At 45.3% G+C, this 20,112-nt stretch overlaps 1 protein-coding gene across 3 annotated transcripts in view; it reads left to right on the top strand.

Annotated features, from left to right (window-relative positions):
* syt1a (synaptotagmin Ia) overlaps positions 1-20,112 on the top strand; it is a 179,448-nt gene that overhangs the window by 67,053 nt on the left and 92,283 nt on the right. For all 3 annotated transcript variants that reach the window (XM_027018520.3, XM_081723096.1, XM_081723095.1), the window contains exon 3: positions 18,318-18,385. The gene's annotated coding sequence lies outside the window, so the exon portion shown is untranslated. The remainder of the gene's footprint in view (positions 1-18,317; positions 18,386-20,112) is intronic.

The raw sequence follows: 20,112 nt of genomic DNA, 5'->3' as shown, positions 1-20,112 counted from the left end.
ACATAAATAGTTGCTGTCTTGGTGAGTGTTGAAGAGCTGCTGTATGTGTTTGAGTGTGTGTATGCGTGTTTGTGCTCTGTGCTCGTCTTTTTCTAAGGGCCCAATGTCCCTGCAATGATGGGAAAACAAGGCACTGTGTGTGTGTGTCTCTGTGTGTGTTCATTCATAATCCGTGCATTCGATGTGGGAATGTCTTGGCGGATCTTTCTCCTCTCTTTAATATGCAGTGTGGGTGGTACACTCAGATTAAGTTGAGGCGTTGGCGTTTTTTTGCACCAGTCCCACGTTCTCGACTTTCACTCTGGAAGAAATAAACCAATTAAGCCAACCTAGAGATAGAGACTTCCAAAAAACCATTTTATCATCTTTTTTCGCTTTCTCACAAAATGAGCTGCCCAGGCTCTCAAGCCACTCCGAAAAATCAATAGAAATGACGAGGGGATGATAACAAAAGTCCTCAGTCAAAACGACACATTGAGAGCTTAAATGTCACTGAGATTTATTCCTCTACGCAAAAGTGCTACTTTCTTTTTCTGGTCTCTTTCCTTTTCTGTGGGTGATGATGCTCTTTCCCTCAAAGCACTTTCTGAGGGGCAAGACAGGGTCTTCTTCCAGATTCGGCACTGCAGCCATCTTGGTGTAACTAAAGCTGCCAGCGAGTCACATGGTGCTCTGGCAGGGTGCCTTGCTCCGGCAGGGCTCTCGCGTGAGGGCGGAGCAAACCGGAGCAGGGAGCACACCGGCTTTAGCGGCCACGCAAACTGCAGCTACAGCAGCAGGCGGGAAGACGTCTGAAAGGAGCACATGACTGAATGCTGGACCGGTGTGTTCTGAACACGCAGTTTTGGGGCTTGGCCCGGGCAGTTCGCTGAGTTTGTTAATGGCTCAGCTGGTGGCTGGAAAACTCAGCTCTTAGCTTCCCCGACTTGACACGAAATGTTCTATAAACCAGGATCATTAATGGTTTGAAAAAGACCCCGTGGCAATTTTGTCGTGTGGCAATCTGTCAACATGTTGCAGTCTATTTCCCATTAGATTTCCCCAATGAAGTTATTGATTTTCGAGAGCTATCTGAAATAGCTTCTTATAATGTGTATAGGCACAATATTTATGGTGTACTTTCCCACTGGTGATGCTCAACATGTACAAATGATGACAAAATAAAAACAAATTCCCACATATGTGACATCCAAGTGTTCTTCTAATAGCCACAACAATCCCATGGTGGCTGCTTTCACCAAAACCCGACCCTCTGCCCTTTCAGAGAAGCGTTATGTACGGCTAGACCACCACGTGTGCTGCAAGGCTTTGTGGGGCCTTTCTGCACTGGTACTGCAGCTCTAGCGTAAACTGAATGTGAGGATGTAATTCGGCTTGTCTGTTGGCTGTATTAAATCACGTGCTGGCTGCCTTGCCTGTGCTGCCTTATCAGAGCATTCTCGCAGGGCCTCTCTTCACCTGCCATCGACTGGTTTCAGGAGTTCAGGTTTTTGTCTACCATATGTCGCCAGCACAAGTATAGCGATGCCAGGGTCATGTCTTATCAGAGGTCTCCCAGTCAGCAAACACCGGACACAGAAAATGAGGCATTTATTCTGTACAGATATAACAAGATAACATGCACACAGTATGCAGATTATACTCTAAAATTGTAATCATTTTGATCTAATGTTCATCGCATCAGTAGTCCTCACTTCCAGTCCTGAAGACTGCATGAACATCATTCTGTGGTTTCCTTGCTTTAAAGTAAACAAAACTATATTTTCCTTGTCAGTGCACATACACAGCACATTCACTGAATCTGAAAGCTGACAAACTGTAAAATATAAAGTGTCAGTCATTGTAGTGTTTCCTTTTTACAAAAAACATGCAATTTTAGAAACTGTTTGAATTTGCTGCAAACATCTCACCCTACTTCATTAAGCACGTCCATTCACAGCCTTCAAATAATACTTACACTCATAAGTGTAGCTTCACATGTGGTTTCACCTTCAGCACCAAACATTATGTTAGACCTAAAGAAATGTACATTTGCATTAGGAGATTCCCTACTGCATTCCAGTCTGAAACTGCCTCTTCTTTTGGATTTGACATCGATTGAAACGAGAATGTTCTTATGGCGTCATCCTCAGCTGTGACTATTGTTTCGGTCCCCATCTGCAACTACTGCACAGTTCTCCAGCACTGCACAACGGCCATCCCGTCGCTGAGGCGACGAATAGAAGGAATGTTCACTATCATAGAAAAATCAGCATCCAGAAAATGATTTTCTTCTCAGTGGAGAAAATGACAGGATAGATCACACTTACAAAAGCTAAATACAGGTGTGTGATACTTCGCAGGCATCTTTCAAAGAGCACAGGGCATTGTCTCCTTTAACACACCTCACAACTCTACTCAGAAAGAGCTCGACAACCAAACAAGATGAAGTCCTTAAAGATTGACTAATTCTCATAGATTATGCTTTTCAGATGTCTTGTTTTAAATATTCACATTGTGATCATGCAATTCACAATGTGAGCCAAGATTAAGGACTTGGCAGCCTCTGTTTTGTGATTTACATCTAAATGTTCAGTTTGTGGCTTTGCATGCCATCAGCTGTTGGTTCCGGCGTGCAGTTATTTTTATAACGGAAATGGAGAAATGCTATAACTTTTTTCGCAGATTTCTGTGGTCTTTGACTAAAGTGTTTTATCCAGGATTTATTAATGAGGGTTCGGCAGTTACAGTGTGATGCAGTGCCCATCATGCCTCCAGCTGGTTAATAAGCCCAACGCTTGCAGCTAAAAAGTGGTATTTAAGGAATCAAGTGGTTAGGGTACAAGTGCTTGGCCCTCTTGCACGGCAGCTGGAGGGTAAATGGTTTATGGGGCGGTTAGCTTTGCCGAGCGCACCGTCAGCTCTGCTGTGCCACAGGCACACATCGCGCAGTTCGTTCCTCACCGGTTTGCCACCTGCTGTCTTTTGTTCTATGTTCACAGTTCTTTGCTGCAGGATGTGTAGTCTCACAGTTCCCCTGCAACCGTACATCAGTCCCAGAGTTGCTGCATAATTTGGATGTTTTGGAGTCTTGTTTATAAAGACAGCATAGTCCAAGCTGGGAGTTGTAATGATAAAAAACATAATTTCAAAATCTAATTTTATATTTTATGTGTTTTATTGTGTTATTTTATGCATTTGTTTATTGTTTTTATATAAACTTTGATGTTTCATCTGTCTTTAATCTTATGAAAGGCTGTTAATATTAACTGCTTAGACCATAGTCATCAAAGGACCTCATTCACTGCACATTATTGTGACTCAGTTCATGAAAGGCTTTGTAGTTGATGCTTTACACATGTGATAAAAGAAAATCAGTAAAAAAAAAAAAAAAGAATCAATCATTAAGAGGCATGTCAACATTACTAGCCACGTATTGTGCTTTCACAGACAAACCAATACAATATGGGCATTAGTCTCTGTTCCCTTGAGATGACTGGCCTTGTGATGGCTTCAGATGGCAGTACAAGCACATGTCCTAATTAGTCCATCGAAGCAGACAGCATCCATTGTCTGAAAGCCCCATTTAATAGCAAAAGCACAGTAATAGACACACACACAAAACCTCCCAATCACACCATGCACATCTTTAGTGTGTGCTCTAAGCCAGGTGCCTGTAGACACTATCAAATACCTCAGAGTTTTTTCTTTGTTTGTTCCATTGTTTTATGTGTATCTTCTTCCCAAAGTTCTGGATGACCTTCTCATATCTTCTGGGGCCTCACGAATTGGCGCCTAGCACTCACTGATAAATTCAGTCGCTAGCTTGAAGTGACTGATACCTATAAGGCTGGTGGTCAGATGTGCCAAACAGCTACCACCCCAGTTGTCAAAGCTCAAGCCTGGGAGCCATAACCTTGTCCAGTCTTTGTATTGCTTTAACTCAACAGCCTAGCATCTATTGCTTCATGATCCAACTCAGGTGTTGTAGAATAGGGAAAATGTAAAATTGGTGCAAAATGTATTTGCATTAAAGGCAGGTTTGTGGAGCTCAAATTGTCACTGTTTTTAGTTTTTTTCTAGATCTTACTCTGTTTCTGTTGCTATCAAGTGACACATTTTCGGGGCATATGGCACCATAGACGATTGAGGGAACGGCACAGAAGACTATACGATGTCACTTGCCTCAAATCAATCAGATTCCCACCATCCACTGTCGCAATAAAGCTCAATCCATTACTCTGGATTGCATCCACTCTGAGCACACACAGTTCTCTCTTTTATGCTCACACCTAGCAATGATGGACTGAACTATTAAGGAATGGACAACCAAACTATTGAGGCATAGACTACCAAACTCAAAAACAGCTAGAAACCCACTGCATTAGGCAGATCTCACACCCCGGTGAGAAAAACCCATTACCACAATGTCAAGGAAGGAGACACACACGTGCCTTCCATCAGGTTAACATGACCGGGGCTCCTCTCAACAGGCAGCGGTGCACTTTATTCTCTCAGTCTGCCCACAGTGGGCTCGCCACTGTCCTGAATCTTTCTTCTCAAGCCTCAGCCAAACAATAATGGCAAAGGTCATGTCCTCAATGTCCAGACCCACCTTGAAGGGCCTGGGGTTTTCCGTATGGAAAGGGAGGCGGCATCTGCAGAGCAACCGCTCAAAATAATAATCACTCATGTAAGAACGTAAGAGAACCATGTCCACTCCAAGCTTGACGACAAGGGGGTTGCGTCTCCTGCTCCAGCCCCCAAATGGAGTGTTTAGAGATGTTGAGTTGTCTCTCCACAAGGAAGATGCCCACCTGACGTTTCCACGCTGGGATGGTTGCATCAACTGTAGTAATATATTGGCAGAAGTTTGGGTTTGTCAGATGAGATGACTGCATTTACAGTTTTATAACATCTGGCTAAAATGTGTTTCAGGCCACCGGTGAAAGTGATTTCAGCAGTTGGATTTAAGTGTTTGGGGTGGATTGTATTGCAGTGTAATGCCAATATTCACTATGAACAGAGCAAAAGAGCAGGAAAGACATGCAGATGTGATTACTCATTTGAGCTGTTTAGCAGACCAAGCCAGAATCCCAGTAAACAACCAAACAGTCTGCTTAGACATGAGGGGAAACAGTTTCCTCTCTTTACACTTTAAACTGAAAGAGCAAACTCTCTGGATCTGTGTCACAGACTTCATATTAATGCTGGCTCTCCTGCATGTCTTGTAAATCTTGTATCCTTATATATTTAGAAACCTTTTCTATTATTTTAATGTTTCCTCATCTCTACTTATTATTGATCTTAAGTTTCAGTCACAGTGCATTGTACTGGTTTATACAAATGTATTACTGCAATGGCAGGACATCAAATAATTTAATTTAAACAATGAGTTTAATATCTACCTTTACCAAATGAGTACTGCCTACAAGTGACCATCTCCCAAATGCCATCTCAGTGGCTAAAATAAATGTACACATGCAGTAGAAACGGGCCTAATACCTTTTCAGGTGATGTGTAGAATTCAGAGGCCCGGTCCTTGAACATGTATGTTTCTTGCAACCACAACACTGGCTTTACGCTGCCATTACTAAGATCCTCATAGCTCTACCAGACCAGATAGCTGTATGGGTGGAAAGATTACTACAAAGTCCTGAACTACAAATGTTGTAGCAGAAGTACCTCTCTGGCATAATATTTAAGAAGTACCTCTTTAGAATAATATTTAAGAAGTACCTCTCTGGAATACGTATACGTAAGAAAATCTCATTTGTAATTCATTTTGGTAAAATTGTAATTTACTAATGAGGATCAGATATTCTAATAAATGTCACCTTTATTGGCTGATATGTCAGAACAGAAAAGCAAAAAGAAGCCTTTCTAACTGCTAATATCATGCCTATTTTAACATGAAGGGAACATTATTAAGAAACTGCACATGGCGTATCTAGCTAGCAGTGTGTTTTAGTGTTCTGGTGAACTGAGCTTTACAACGTGAGCAGGAACTATTGTTTTTTTATAAATCAACATTTTAAAATTCAGGCCTTCAATTTGTTAAAAAAAAGTTTTCCTTTAAATAACAGTAAACTAGTCAAATGTTTACATTTCTCTGTGAACATTATAAAAGTAAATTCAAGTTTCAAATATAAAATGCACTATCAGCTAAAATGTGTAACTCCCATGGGTTTTAAAAGTTGTTCTAACAAACGTGTGAAAGCCACATAATCTCCTCCTAACGTCTCCTAACACGGCCTGCATGAATCCCTCCACAAATAACAGGTCAATTCCCACTACCACCCCAAAACAGTGGATGGCGATAATTATAACGCTGTGCCCCTTTCCAATACCCAGCTGGCTTGCACAGGTGAGAAAAGCCTCACAGATGAGCTCTGCATCCAGATCCTTCTCCACATTTAATAATAACCCAAAACAAATGTATTATCAGAATTGCATTCAATGTATATATCAGTGCTTGTTCGAGTGCACCACATCCAATAACAATGGAAAGTATATAGTATACATAGTATATAAGTAAAACTCAAAGTCCTTCATTTACATTTTTACTCCATTTATATTTTCAATAACAGTTACTTTTAAATATGCTAAAGCATCAAAACTAAATGTACTGTGGGTTATTGCATTTGTTAATTTTTTTGGAAGAACACTATTATAAATGCAGTGGTCTACATGCTGGTGGATTACTGCAGGTTCAGTCTCTGGTAATGCCAATGCTGTCTCAGACTGAGCGTCTGAGAGCACACTTGGCCTTGCTACTGGCGTAGTTTGTTTATAATGTACTAGTGTAAATACAAAACATTTGATGGCTCCTTCCTCCCCCCGATGACTCTCAGCACATCACCAATCAATGCGGGTGTCTGCTTGCTGGCGTAGACGGAGCTGGCAGTTGGTGCTCTCCTCCAAGTGTGTTGAACCTCCCAGTGATGTCATGCTGCTGGCAGCTTGGAAAGACTGGCTACGCATGTATCGGAGGAAGCGCATGCTAGCCTTCACCCCCTCAGTTTGGTGGTGGTGTGTGATTGGGGAGACTAGTGAATAATTAGCTAGTGTATGGAACTGGACATGACTAACATTCATTGCAAAACAGGGCGCATTGTAGGTAATTACCCTACAGTGGTGTACTCACAGTAAAACACAGGATGGTTAAGTTTACGAAATCTGTCAGTGTAGCTGAGAAATTTCAGTGAGGTATCACCTGGGTTGCTCCACATATCAAAGTTTGAGAGTCACTATTTGGCTGTGGCTTGTAACAGATTCTTAACCACACATACCAGTGAGTATGGGCGTAATGAAGATGGTGTCCATGACAACTGCCAAGGTCTCGGTTCCCATTGTTGACATGTGCACTCCTGCCTCTGTATTCTGTAACTACAGTATCATGCCCGGATATACCAGCACTGTTATTAACACGTAACACTGTCATTAACATGGCTCCCCAAGAACAGGTTTCACCAAGGTTGCTAAGGAACAAAAAAAAAGCAGGCGTCTTGGATTCTGTCATTTCTGATTTTCACACCTCTCCTTTCACACCTCTCAGCGTTAGTGCAGCGGTGGGGGAGACGAACGCAGTAGAGAGGATGTGTGCTACCAACTACTCAGTGTAATAACAATACAAGGAATGTCGGCACCTGGAAAAAATAAACACCAACACTGACTGAGTCTTTAACAGGCATGAACAAAGTGATGAAGTACAGAAAGCAGCAGCTTATGTGCTTACGTGTGTAAGGAGCTGACACTGCGTTAGTCCCAACCTCCTCCTTCTGGCGAATCGCCCCCAGAGGGAGAGAGAGAGAGAGAGAGAGAGAGAGAGAGAGAGAGAGAGAGAGAGAGAGAGAGAGAGAGAGAGAGAGAGAGAGAGCACACTGCAAATGTCAGCTCTTCTCCACACCAGTATTCAGGCTGAGGTGGCATTAGCATGCGCAGGTTATAGTCTGATCCCGGCAGTGGCAGGAAGGGTGTCCTATTAGTCCCCTTCCCTGTCTAGTAAAAAAAATCACATGGACAGAGAGGGAAGGTGGCATTAAGAATGCTGGGGAAAGGAAGGAAGAGAAGAAAGGAAGAGGGAAGTAGTAGAGAGGGAAAAGCAGAGAGAGACTGAGAAAGAGGGTTTGGCTGTAAGCAAGTGGCTGTGAGGGTAAGGCAGCGACTCAGAGCCCTGCCTGTAATGTAAGGACCTCTTATTCTGAGTATATGTCAAGGCCAAACCAGCCCAGACAACCCTAGTCCATCCACTACATCTACAGCATTATAGAATAATCTGTAGAGAGTCCCAGTCTGCCCCTTCAAACAAACACACACACACACACAAGCTAAAGCATTTCAACAGGTCACAGTGACTTATGCCCTTTCCCTACTAACACAAGCGTTCCATAGGCAGAACGGCACTCCTCAGGCTCCCTGAAGCTGCCCACAAACCGTATCCACATATTACAAGCGAATGGTCATGCATCATGGCCTGGATGGCTGGACTCACCCGGAAAGGCCTGTTTTTTCCAGATGAAAAGGGAACCGGCATGTGCGGGAAACCCACTCAACATAATGACTGTGCACATAGGGGAGACATAAAAGTATGCTCCCAGCACTAAGGGCCAGGGGAGGGGGGTTAGGTGCTCGCTCTGGGCCCACACGGAGCTTTTACTGGGCCTGGGCTGTTTTTGAAGCCCCCCCGGTCCACTTCCCCCAGGAACCATGGAGAGGCTTTGGTGAAGAAGTGCTTTAGAGAAATTGGAGACTGCAGGTGACAGTCATATGGGCCCTGAGAAGACAAATAATGGTAGCCTTCATTTTGTGTCCTTCATCCATGGCAGAGGGGTCTCATGCATTAGCCAGCAGTGGCCGCTTCCGCTTTGTGGAACGAAAAGAACGAAAGAGCGTAACGCGTGCACGCCCGCGTACACTCGCGCACACATACTTGCACACACAACATGGGAACACAAGTGGCGGAATGAGTCGGTTTGACCTTGTTAAAATGCACAACATGCCAAGAAGCACTACAACAAACACTCGAGACGCCGGTCCGGAACGGCTGACACTGGAGTGGCAGCATGCCGTCGGAAGAACTCAGCCGTGTCTGTGCTGTTCACGTGTGCTGCCATAGCCTGCGTTCGATGGGAAAAGCCCCCATGGGCAGCTAAAGTCACCATGCCACTCTCTCAAATTGTCTTAATGAACAGAGATAAGGACGCTCACGTGGGCCCCACCGACGCCTCCTGACTGCCGCTCTGCGTGCTTGAGGACAGACGGACAGGCAGGTAAGAGGCATCAATAAATCTATTTGTCCTTTTCCTGTGGCTGTGGTTGTGAACTGCCACTAACATTCACCGACCAGCAGGGGGCGAGAGGGAGCCTATGCAAGGGAGCCTAGCGTACACACAACCGAGCAGGCTTTCTTACCGCACATGCATGCCGTTGCCATGGAGACCTCCTTCTGACCCAATTGGAATTGCGTGCCCTTACACGCACACATGCTCATGAAAACGTACATTTATACGCAGATGTATCATGCTTGCACACATACATACATACGTATACACACACACACACACCCACACACACATAGGAAATTGATTGACATCTGTACTGGAACGAGGAACCCCTTATGACTGGTGGCCCACTTACAAGTGGCTTCTCAGTCCTAATTACTGCTAAATTTTAGTGTACAACACACACACCCAATCTTTCCTTATTACTTCATCCGTTCATTACAGACTCATGAGAAAGCCCCGGAAAAAGGGTTAATTATGTCAATTCACATAATGCCTCATTAATTTCATTTTTCTGAAGCACTTCAGCAGAGAGGCAAGGAGAGAGACAGCGTAGGCCAACAGCACGGGCTCCTTTCCCAGTGCACCTCCTCTAAAGAGTCATGTGACTACCGTTTAGACCTCTCCCAGGCCAGGAAGCTTGGAGGTAGACCTTTCTAACTGCTGACATCAGTATTCACAGAGCTCCTGCCTGGGCACTACATATCCTGCACTTGTTTTGTTGTTCTCTTCGTTATAGGCCACCTGATACGTGAGCTAATTATTACAGTCGGGTGTTTTGGTAGTGATCATAGAGGTGGGAATGTCTGCAAATCTCTCACTTCATCATGCCAATTCAATGCACGGGAGATTGAATTTGCTAGGAAACTGAAGTTAGCATCTCTGTCATGACAACGACTGCTTAAGATTACACCATCGGATGATGACTGTCAGGAAATGTAATTAAACTTTACTGTTTTTCATACTAAAATTGACTTTGTTTTTAAAAGGATGTGATAAAACAGGGATCAGCACTCTCTGGTATTTAAGCCACTGAATGTGTAAAATTAATTTAAGGTAGACAGTAAACAAAATGCTTTTTTTTGCTTGGCAGTCTGCATATACATGACTTGTCACTGTACCTACCAGGTTGGAAATTGTGGAACATGCAATGCCTGTCATTTGGCATTTTTGGATGCCACACTGAGCCAGTGTCCACCACACTCGAATAAACACTGTCAGTCTGCAATCATCATTTCAGTTTGATGCAGAACTCTCCACCACTGTGCACCACCTTTTTCTCCATCCATGCGGCCAATGAGAGCAGTAGTCTTTAGCTCACAAAATCAACACCCAGAAAATTACCTTTTCTTCCCAACAGAGAAAATATGGTGGAACATGCCGTACAAAAGTTGAATGAGGGTAAAAGAAAACAGGGAGCTATGTTACATTCTGATGAAGTATGCATCCTTAAAGCTTTAGCTTCTAAATCTCTCTCTCTCTCTCTCTCTCTCTCTCTCTCTCTCTCTCTCTCTCTCACTCTCTCTCTCTCTCTCTCTCTCTCTCTCACTTTCTCTCTCTCTCTCTCTCTCTCTCTCTCTCTCTCTCTCTCTCTCTCACTTTCTCTCTCTCTCTCTCTCTCTCTCTCTCTCTCTCTCTCTCTCTCAGCCATAGAGCTGAACAGTACCCCTTCTTCCTTTCTGTGCCCCAGATTCCATTTTGCTAGCCCCACCCCCACGTGCCAGAGCAGGTGCAGCGCTTCACTGAAGCCTTCCATGAGAATAACAATCATCTCACCTCACCTACTCGCCCCGGTGGGATCCCCGGCACAGGGAACCCAGGGCAGGGAGACGAGGGCCGATAGGCGGCTCCGCCGTCCTCTGACATGATGCAACCCGCAGACAGACAGCCCAGAGCAGGCACACCGCACGCTCCCCCACTCCACCGCGTCCTGTGTCAGTCTTTGTAGGTACCCACTCACCTGAGACTGCTACCACCATCTGGTGTGTGCCCCTCGGCACAGCCTGGCGAGTGCCCGGAGGCATGTGATTTATATGCAGGGCAGTCATGCTGGGGACAAAACGGAACCCTGTAAGAGCTGGGGTACCTTTGTCAGTCAGTTATACACACCCCAGTTTCCAAGGCTGGACACAAGCAGAGAACCAGCTGCAGTTGTGTACATCTGAATGAGTCTGCCCCTGTAGAGGCTTGGAGCTCTACAGTACCTGCAGAGATTAAAAGACACATTAGCACTGCGTGACACCTTGGCCTGGAGCAGCTGTACCGCAGTGGCAGGTAGTAAGGAGGAAGTTGGTGGCCTCTACCTTGGGCTTGATTAGCAGAGAAGGCCTGCTACTAAACTAAACTAAACCGTAGCAGCAGGACTGGGCTGGAACTCCAGGAGCTGTCAGCAGCCTCGGCTTGTGATTTTGCGGCTGGTGTCATTTTGCCGTCAGACTTGGCGTTCTCGTCATGCCTATTGGGGATGTGGTGGTTAACTCCCTGTAAACCTGGGTATCCTGCACTGTTGCGGTTCCAGATTTCGAAATTCAGTAACACGTTTAAAAAGCCATGTGACCTGTTTGCTCACGGTCCATGTGACCAGAGCATTGCGCACCTGCGCACCTTGCCAAACATCTCCGGTATCTCCGGTATGCTCCGCGCTCCGTCTCCTCGCTCCCTGAGCTTTCCAGCAGCCTTGAGCAGAGGAGCGAACACTCTTCTCCGAGGTAATCTTGTTTAATCTCATCATTGTGGCTTCAGAGCAGATAGTGGCACTCTAGAATTACAGCTCACCTCAGAAACATCAAAGAACCAATATTCTGGTCTTCTAAAGAGAGGCTGAGCGAACGGACCTTCACAGTTGAAACTGGGAAACAGTTGAAACTGTCAAGCATGTGCTTGTGCAGCAGCCATGCCCAGGTGGTGCTGCAGATCAATGACAGATGTGGGGTCTCTGAGAGTCTAAGGGAGTCCAATATACAGGATTATTGAAGAGTACCTTCAGAGCAGAGCAGGGAAGCTGAATAAGACTCATTTTGAAATGAAAGCTCTTGCTTCTGTTTTCGACAAAGCTTGCGTGGACTACAGTTGCTTCGGTGGTTTGGAAATATCAAACCAAACACTCTCACAGCATTGCAAATGTCTGAAGATATTGCGCTTGCATCGGCAAACACTAAAGGACTGATGATGTGGTTGATGTAAGAGTGAACACACAGCATCTTGTCTTAATACAGAAACTAATTCTTGAAAAGCAAACAGGCTTTTTCTGTGGACACAGCACGGGCACAGAGACGTGGTCTAACACTGCGGCACAGGCATGTGTGGGCGTTGCGGAAATGTTGTTTGCTGTTTTTGACTGGCAGCAGAGGTACTTATCTGGCACAGAGTGATGCAACTCCACAAAGAGGCTGGGTTAGGCTGATCACATGCTTAGCAAGCGTGGTGAGGTGCCCCGCTGCAGTGTCCAATCAAACACGTTCCCTTTAAAAGCCAAGCATGAGGTGGCGACATGGTGCATGGCAGCCAGCATGCAGGAACAGAAGTGTCAAAAAAACAAAAAAACCAGACCTACTTGTCAGGGAAGTATAGAGTTCAAAAAGCAAAACAAAAACATGGCACTTCCTGAGGAAACATAAACATCAAAATAAACAAACACAAATAAATAAAAATAATAATCTTTATTATTATAAAGAATATAATCTCAAGAATGCAATAATAGTTATTAACAACGCTAACAAAAATGATTACATTACCTATTATTACTATTATGAGCAATGTTGTTCAATGTAATAAAGATAAAATTAATATCCAGATTATGGTGATGTGACTAATTATTTAAATTCTATCATTTTCCATATGTAATGACACGACAACTATCTGGTTCACATTCAGTAGTCAAAAAAGAATTGTTTAACCTTACACAAAAGTTGTATTTAGTTAGTAATCTGGAGGTTTATTGTTGTTATTGTTGTTTGTGGTCAAAATCCAACTGTGGGAAATTGGACATGTTTTCATGTGCCTACTAGAGGTGAAGAAAACATCATGTTGCACGGTATCCGAGGAGGCGGTAGCACAAGCATGGAAAAAATTCACCATCAGATTACAACTGTTCTGCCAACACCATCAGATTATACCAGTTCTGCCAACACCATCAGATTAGAACTGTTCTGCCAACACCATCAGATTACATCAGTTCTGACAACACCATCATATTACATCTGTTCTGCCAACACCATCAGATTATATCAGTTCTGACAACACCATCAGATTACATCTGTTCTGCCAACACCATCATACTATATCAATTCTGCCAACACCATCAGATTAGAACTGTTCTGCCAAAACCATCAGATTACATGAATTCTGCCAACACCATCAGATTACATCTGTTCTGTCAACACCATCAAATTAGAACTGTTCTGCCAACACCATCAGATTACATCTGTTCTGCCAACACCATCAGATTTTCACTGGTCTGCCCGTTTTGCACCACTCCACCAACAGGCACATTTATTTCTGCCTTCATTTATTTCTGCCATTAACAAATGGCAATAATTGCATATGCACATTAAAAAATTAGTAAAATGCATCGTTAGGTGGCTTTAACACCCCAGCACAGCCACAAAATTGGGCCATCGTTCCTAATGAACACAGCGTGGAGATCAGCGTTACTCAGTGAGCTCACAGCAAGTTAGGAGCTCTTGGGTCTGAAATTTCTCCCCACCGTGAACTGGAGCTACACGGGAGTCAAACTGGAGAGCTGGTACAGAGCCAGGAGTGCCGCGCTCGCTGTGGAGACGCACTTGTGAGGCCTCTCCTCCCAGACTGTGCAAGAGAGAGGGATTTAATACAGCCGCAGGGAAGAAAGAGAGAGACAGAGAGAGAGAGAGAGAGGCACTGACTCAACTCCAAACAATAAGACACACCTCACTGTTCTCATTCGTCACCCATTCTGCTTTGGCACGTCTCACCCGCCATCCCTCTGTGCATTTATGTTTTATGGGGCATGGCAAACACAGCTGAACACACACTCTGTTGGAAAATAAGAGTACATTGTGGGGTCTGTGGTTGCCATTTTCATGAGAAGTGCAGCAGAGCATTTCCATTCTGTTTCGCGGGAATGAGGAGGTCGCGCACTGGAACGCATTTGTCTCCGCGAGCACCAAAGCTGCAGAACGAGGAAAACGATGAGAAACATCTTGATAGAGATACTCTCTCTCCTCCATGAGCCATGGCTCACTTCCCCTTATCTGCCTGTCTCACGCCCATTCTGCAGCTGAGAGTGATTGCCAGTTAAAATAATAACTCCTCATCAGTACCATATGCTTCCAAATCCCTATAAAAGATGTTAGTTCTTTGAAGCCACAATTAGCAAACTCCCTGCAGGTTCATGGCACTGCAACAACGGAGCCTTCAAACTTTAGTCAATAACACCAAAGCACTGCCAGCACAAGTTTACCATGAACCGTGTTCGTAAGATCAGAACCACGGAATTGTTTCAACACATCCTCCAGCAACATCCTGACAAACGACAATTCTAGCCTTTGACATGATGTGCTTGACAGATATATATCCCCACTACTTTAGCCAAGCTGCACTGGTCCACGCTGTACAGAAGATTGTGCACGTTGTGGGGATTACATTCTTTTAGAATGTTTCTCGCATAGCCTTCCACACTCTTTATGTTGACTCGTACTGTTCTCGACACATTCGTTTCATAATGTAGCATTTTTTGCTTAGTTTTTTTTTTTTTTCCAAATAGTCATCCTCATGTTGAATGGCCAGTTTTATTTTTGTTTCATTCCGTAGTATCTAGGGTTGTGCTTTTGGGTCCCATAGGCCTTCTGGTGTAGTGACGGTGGGCAGTAATAGCATCAGGTGACCTGTGCATGTTGTGGGGACTATGGCCAGGGCAGATGGTGCCGTCTGGTCTCTCTCCAGCAGAGTACGGGCTTGCCGGAGGACAGAAAGAGAGCGCGGTCACTAATCAACATGGAGGCTATGCTAGTCCAAGCTCGAGTGAACTGCTCTCGTCCCCACACCATCGCTACGTGCTAGCAGCGAGCTCTCTGGTGCGAAAGCCGTCATTTAAACACGGATGTGCCTGAGTGTCCACAGCCCAAGCAACTTCTTTAATCCTTTAACTAAGATGTCTTAGCTCTGAGTTTTGCTGTCTTAGCTCTGAGTTACGATATCTTAGAGTCTTGAGGCAGGCCAGGCTGACACTTTGAACCTTGCGTTCACTGGCATTTACAGTATTTAGCAATCTCATCTAGAATAGCAATCTCATACGTATTTATCAGTATGATAATAAGCGTGACCCCTGAGATATGAACCCATGACCTGGAACCTTCCTGTATGAGCTATAGGAACTATTACTGTTATCATAGCAGCTAAAAACAAAGGCACTGAAATTCATCATTCACTTCAGAGTCTCTGCAGTCTTATCATTCAGCACAGAACCTGTTGTTATTTCCTGCCTGCTGTCTGAAGCTCCTTAAGATGAAATTGCTTTTGAGCCTGTCACCAATGCATAAAAAAACTCATCATCAAAATGCACACAGAGAATCATTTTTGACATGTAATTGTGTGTTACATGGGCATACCGGCACAACAGTAGACATATCTGAGGTGTCAGTCTGAGTAATCGTGAAGTGCTGGATGACAATCACGACTAGTGTGTTTCTGCGTCCTACAGCTCCAACTACAGAACCCATTACAACTAGTGTGTTTCTGCGTCCTACAGCTCCAACCACAGAACCCATCACGACTAGTGTGTTTCTGCTTCCAACTCCAACCACAGAACCCATCATGACTAGGGTGTTTCTGCGTCCTACAGCTCCAACCACAGAACCCATCACGACTAGTGTGTTTCTGCGTCCTACAGCTCCAACCACAGAACCCATCACGACTAGTGTGTTTCTGCGTCCTACAGCTCCAACCACAGAACCCATTACAACTAGTGTGTTTCTGCATCCTACAACTTGAACCCATCACGACTAGTGTGTTTCTGCATCCTACAACTCCAACCACAGAACCCATCACGACCAGTGTGTTTCTGCATCCTACAACTCCAACCACAGAACCCATCACGACTAGTGTGTTTCTGCGTCCTACAGCTCCAACCACAGAACCCATTACAACTAGTGTGTTTCTGCATCCTACAACTTGAACCCATCACGACTAGTGTGTTTCTGCGTCCTACAGCTCCAACCACAGAACCCATCACGACTAGTGTGTTTCTGCGTCCTACAGCTCAGACCACAGAATCCATTACACTAGTCATTCATCCTCTACATTTCTTCTGTATATAAACACACACTGGCTTTCTGTGTCGTGGTGCTCGCACCAAAACTATTGTCCTCTCTGTGCAAAGGAATCCAGCTGGAAGAAGCTCAGACAACCGACTGTGACGCTCAAAGAGACTCGGCCAATTTCACTAGTCCACTTCTGATGGGTGCGCGACAGGAGACGAGAGAGCGAACAGAAGGAAAGAAAGAGTGAAAGATGAGTGCCATGGCTGGTTGTGAAAGCGAGGCCATGATAGGCAATTGAATCGTGGGTCGCTTCCTTGTGTGCTGTCACAAACACGCGTGTGCACACACACACACAGTCCCAGCTGAAGCACAAACACACACACACACACACACACACACACACAGTCCCAGCCGAAGCTCATTGTCTGTCCAGGTGGACGAGGACCCGCACACGAAGGGCGCCATCCCAGTTGGGTACTTGCAGTGTTTGTTTTGCGTTCTCGGAGGCAGCAGCTATGTGGTGCTGGCGCACCACTTACGTGTGGGCTGGCAGCCGTGGGCAGCTTCTTCAGCGTGATTTACATGCCACAGCATCTGGCAGCTCTGGCATTGGGCCAGTCATGGCAACGGGAACCCACGCAATGAAGAACCACTCCACCGCTGAACCTACCTTAACATCTGGAGATAACATAAGCAACAAAAATTCAACACATTAAATAATGCCAACATGGATTACTTATAAAACATTAAAGCATGCCCCGGAACACTTGGCATATAGAATAAAAACCTCTTTGGTGTACAACACTTACATCGCCGAGGTAACCAAGCTAAAATGCTGGCCTGTTAACCGTGCTTTCAGGTTCTAATAATGATACAACTCGGTGTGTTCGTCTTTGTTCATTATTGGCTCGATTCCAAACCAGAGATGAAGCGCCTCTGAACCGATGAGGGGATAAACAGCCCAGAGGACGCTGTTTGTGTCTCACCTCCATGTGTTATCTAGTGGGAAATAAAGGGACTGGTCTAGCTATGTTTTTCATATACAAGTGAAGAAATTGTCTATGTTTTCTCTCATTTACCCACCTGTCAGGCTGAAGCAGTGGGCTTAATCTGAGCATCGGAGCAGTGAGGGATGAGCCGAGACTCACTCTCTCCTTTCCAGGTTTTCTCTCTGTCCCCTTGCTGCGTTTCTGACGCTACTGCAGCATTGCCAATAACCGAGCCTGATAGTCCCATCTAGACCACGTCACTTTCTCACTTCCCTAAATGAAGAAGAAAGGGATGATGGCACTCTCCTGATATGAACCGTGTCAATCCCTTCCTGTCGGACGTAAAGGAAAAATTCCGCCGTGGCGCGCAGAGGAGAGGAGAAGAATGCCAGCCTCTCCATCCTGTTCCTTCAGCGCAGGACTCCATTCCACCCAAGGCTGGTATGCCATCCATAAAAATGTTCCATCAATAGAGCCCTTCCTGAGAGAGAGAGAGAGAGAGAGAGAGAGAGAGAGAGAGAGAGAGAGAGAGAGAGAGAGAGATTACCTGAGTGATGGGAAGATCAACAGGAGGAAATGACACAGGGTCCTCAGGCTGCTTCTATAATACTTACGTTTAAGACCATCGATTGACCTTGAAACCTTCACTGGGCAGCAGGAATGTAAGAGGCTCTTGGAGCATGGGAACGAATCCTGCAGCCTGCACGGATGAGGGAAACTCGAGTTGTGCCCTTCGCTGGGCTTATACCACCGCATGTGTGCTGCCGTTTTCTTGGTCAGCATTTTTTTTAACCTCTACCCTCTGCCCTTTGCCCTCTGTCTTTCAGATCAGAAGCACAACCGCTGCCGATTCAAGCAAGGGGGAACTCCAGAAGCAGGCGCCATTGAGTTAAAGGTTAGGCTCTGTTCTCTGGCTTCAAAGACAGGATATGTGCACGTAAACACACACACACGCGCACACACACGGTTTGATTAGAAATGCCAAAGGCTGGAGGCTTGCCCTGGCCATTCACTCCCCACACCTGCATGGCTTTCATCCTCTGTCTGCCGACACCCTGTTCTGCCTGGGCGTTATCACTCTCGTCTAGCCAACACACCATACTGCGGAACAGAAAGCAGCGTGTCCAAATACCCACAACCCCAGGGAAATCAATACCTATTCCACACCACTAATATATATTTATATAAGTCCCCTCCCTCAGTACGGTTACATAATTATATACCAGACCAGTCTCTCTCTCTCTCTCTCTCTCTCTCTCTCTCTCTCTCTCTCTCTCTCTCTCTCTCTCTCTCTCTCTCTCTCTGATACACAACTGCACAAACACACACACACACACACACACACACACACACTTTCTCTTTCCCTTCCAATGGCTTCCTAACAGCCCGACTCCAACGCCAGGTAGAATTTGTATGCAGCGCCTTTGGCATGGGAGCTGTGCAAGAGATGCTCATGTTTGCGAGTCCAAGTTCCTCCTCCACTGTCATGGGTTAAAGAGTTCAGCTAATGAAATATTGATTTCAGCTTCCTCGCAGATACAAACCTGCGATGTTGTATAAGTAAGTACAAAGAGCCCGTGGGGGGGGCTCTAGGTGCAGGCAGGGGGCAGGGCCGTGACACACTGCTGTTTGTGGGGAACGGACGGAAGGGTGGAGACGCTTTGATACCTTTGTTTGATACCTTTGTTTGATACCTTTGTCAATAAAAAGAAAGAGTGTCATGTCAGTAAAGGAAACGGCAAATGTTTTTTTGTTTGTTTTCCAAATCTTCTGGAAAGTAAACAGCTCTTTACATGCCTCATTCATTACGTTACCTAAGCAACCAGGCCATACAGGGAAAATCTAAGCCCACTTTTTGATCCTTGCATTTTGCTAATTTATGAACAATATGGATACTACATATAATAAGGATATTATGCATTTATCTGTCACTTTTATCCAAAACAGCTTACAATTATGACTGAATACGACTTGAGTAATTGAGGGTTAAGGGTATTGCTCAGGGGCCCAGCAGTGGCAACCCAGCAGTGGTGGGGCAACCTTCCAATTGCAGATTTACTCTCGGATAGACTCTACATGTGAGATAGCCATTAGCTCTGGACTGCGCGTCTCCCATGCTGGTATCCCAGCTTTCGGTCCACACACCAGTGGCCGTTTGCATAGCTGTTGAGGGCTGGTTAAAAGGCCGTCTTTGTTTTGAGTGCGGGGACTTTGCCTCTCCGCTGTCCCAGACGGGCACGCTGGGACTCGGAGGTCTGACTGCGAGAGGGAGCAGGAAGTGCAGGACCAATTTCTCATCATTATCGGGTGTGACATATCCAAAGTGGCCGAGCGGCTGGTGTGGCGTGTGAAGTGGAGGCCTCCATCAGCCAGCAAACTCCTGTCCTGGTGCCCCCAACCTTCGCCCCCCCATCCCTACCCCACCCATAACACCCCACCCACCACCCACCACCCTCCCGGGACCAGCAGCAGTACTGTCACCACAAACTGATGCTTATAGGTGATGGGGTTAAAGAAAGGTGTGGGTATACTCCTTCTCTACCTCTACTTTCATCCCTCACGTCCTGTCTAAAGCTGTTTCCCACACAAAGAGAGAGAGAGAGAGAGAGAGAGAGAGAGAGA

Source organism: Electrophorus electricus, chromosome 11 (assembly GCF_041902795.1).
Source record: "Electrophorus electricus isolate QZ-2024a chromosome 11, ASM4190279v1, whole genome shotgun sequence".
NCBI lineage: Eukaryota > Metazoa > Chordata > Actinopteri > Gymnotiformes > Gymnotidae > Electrophorus > Electrophorus electricus.
The sequence above is the reverse complement of the archived record's forward strand: the minus strand, read 5'-3'. Positions and strand labels throughout refer to the sequence as shown.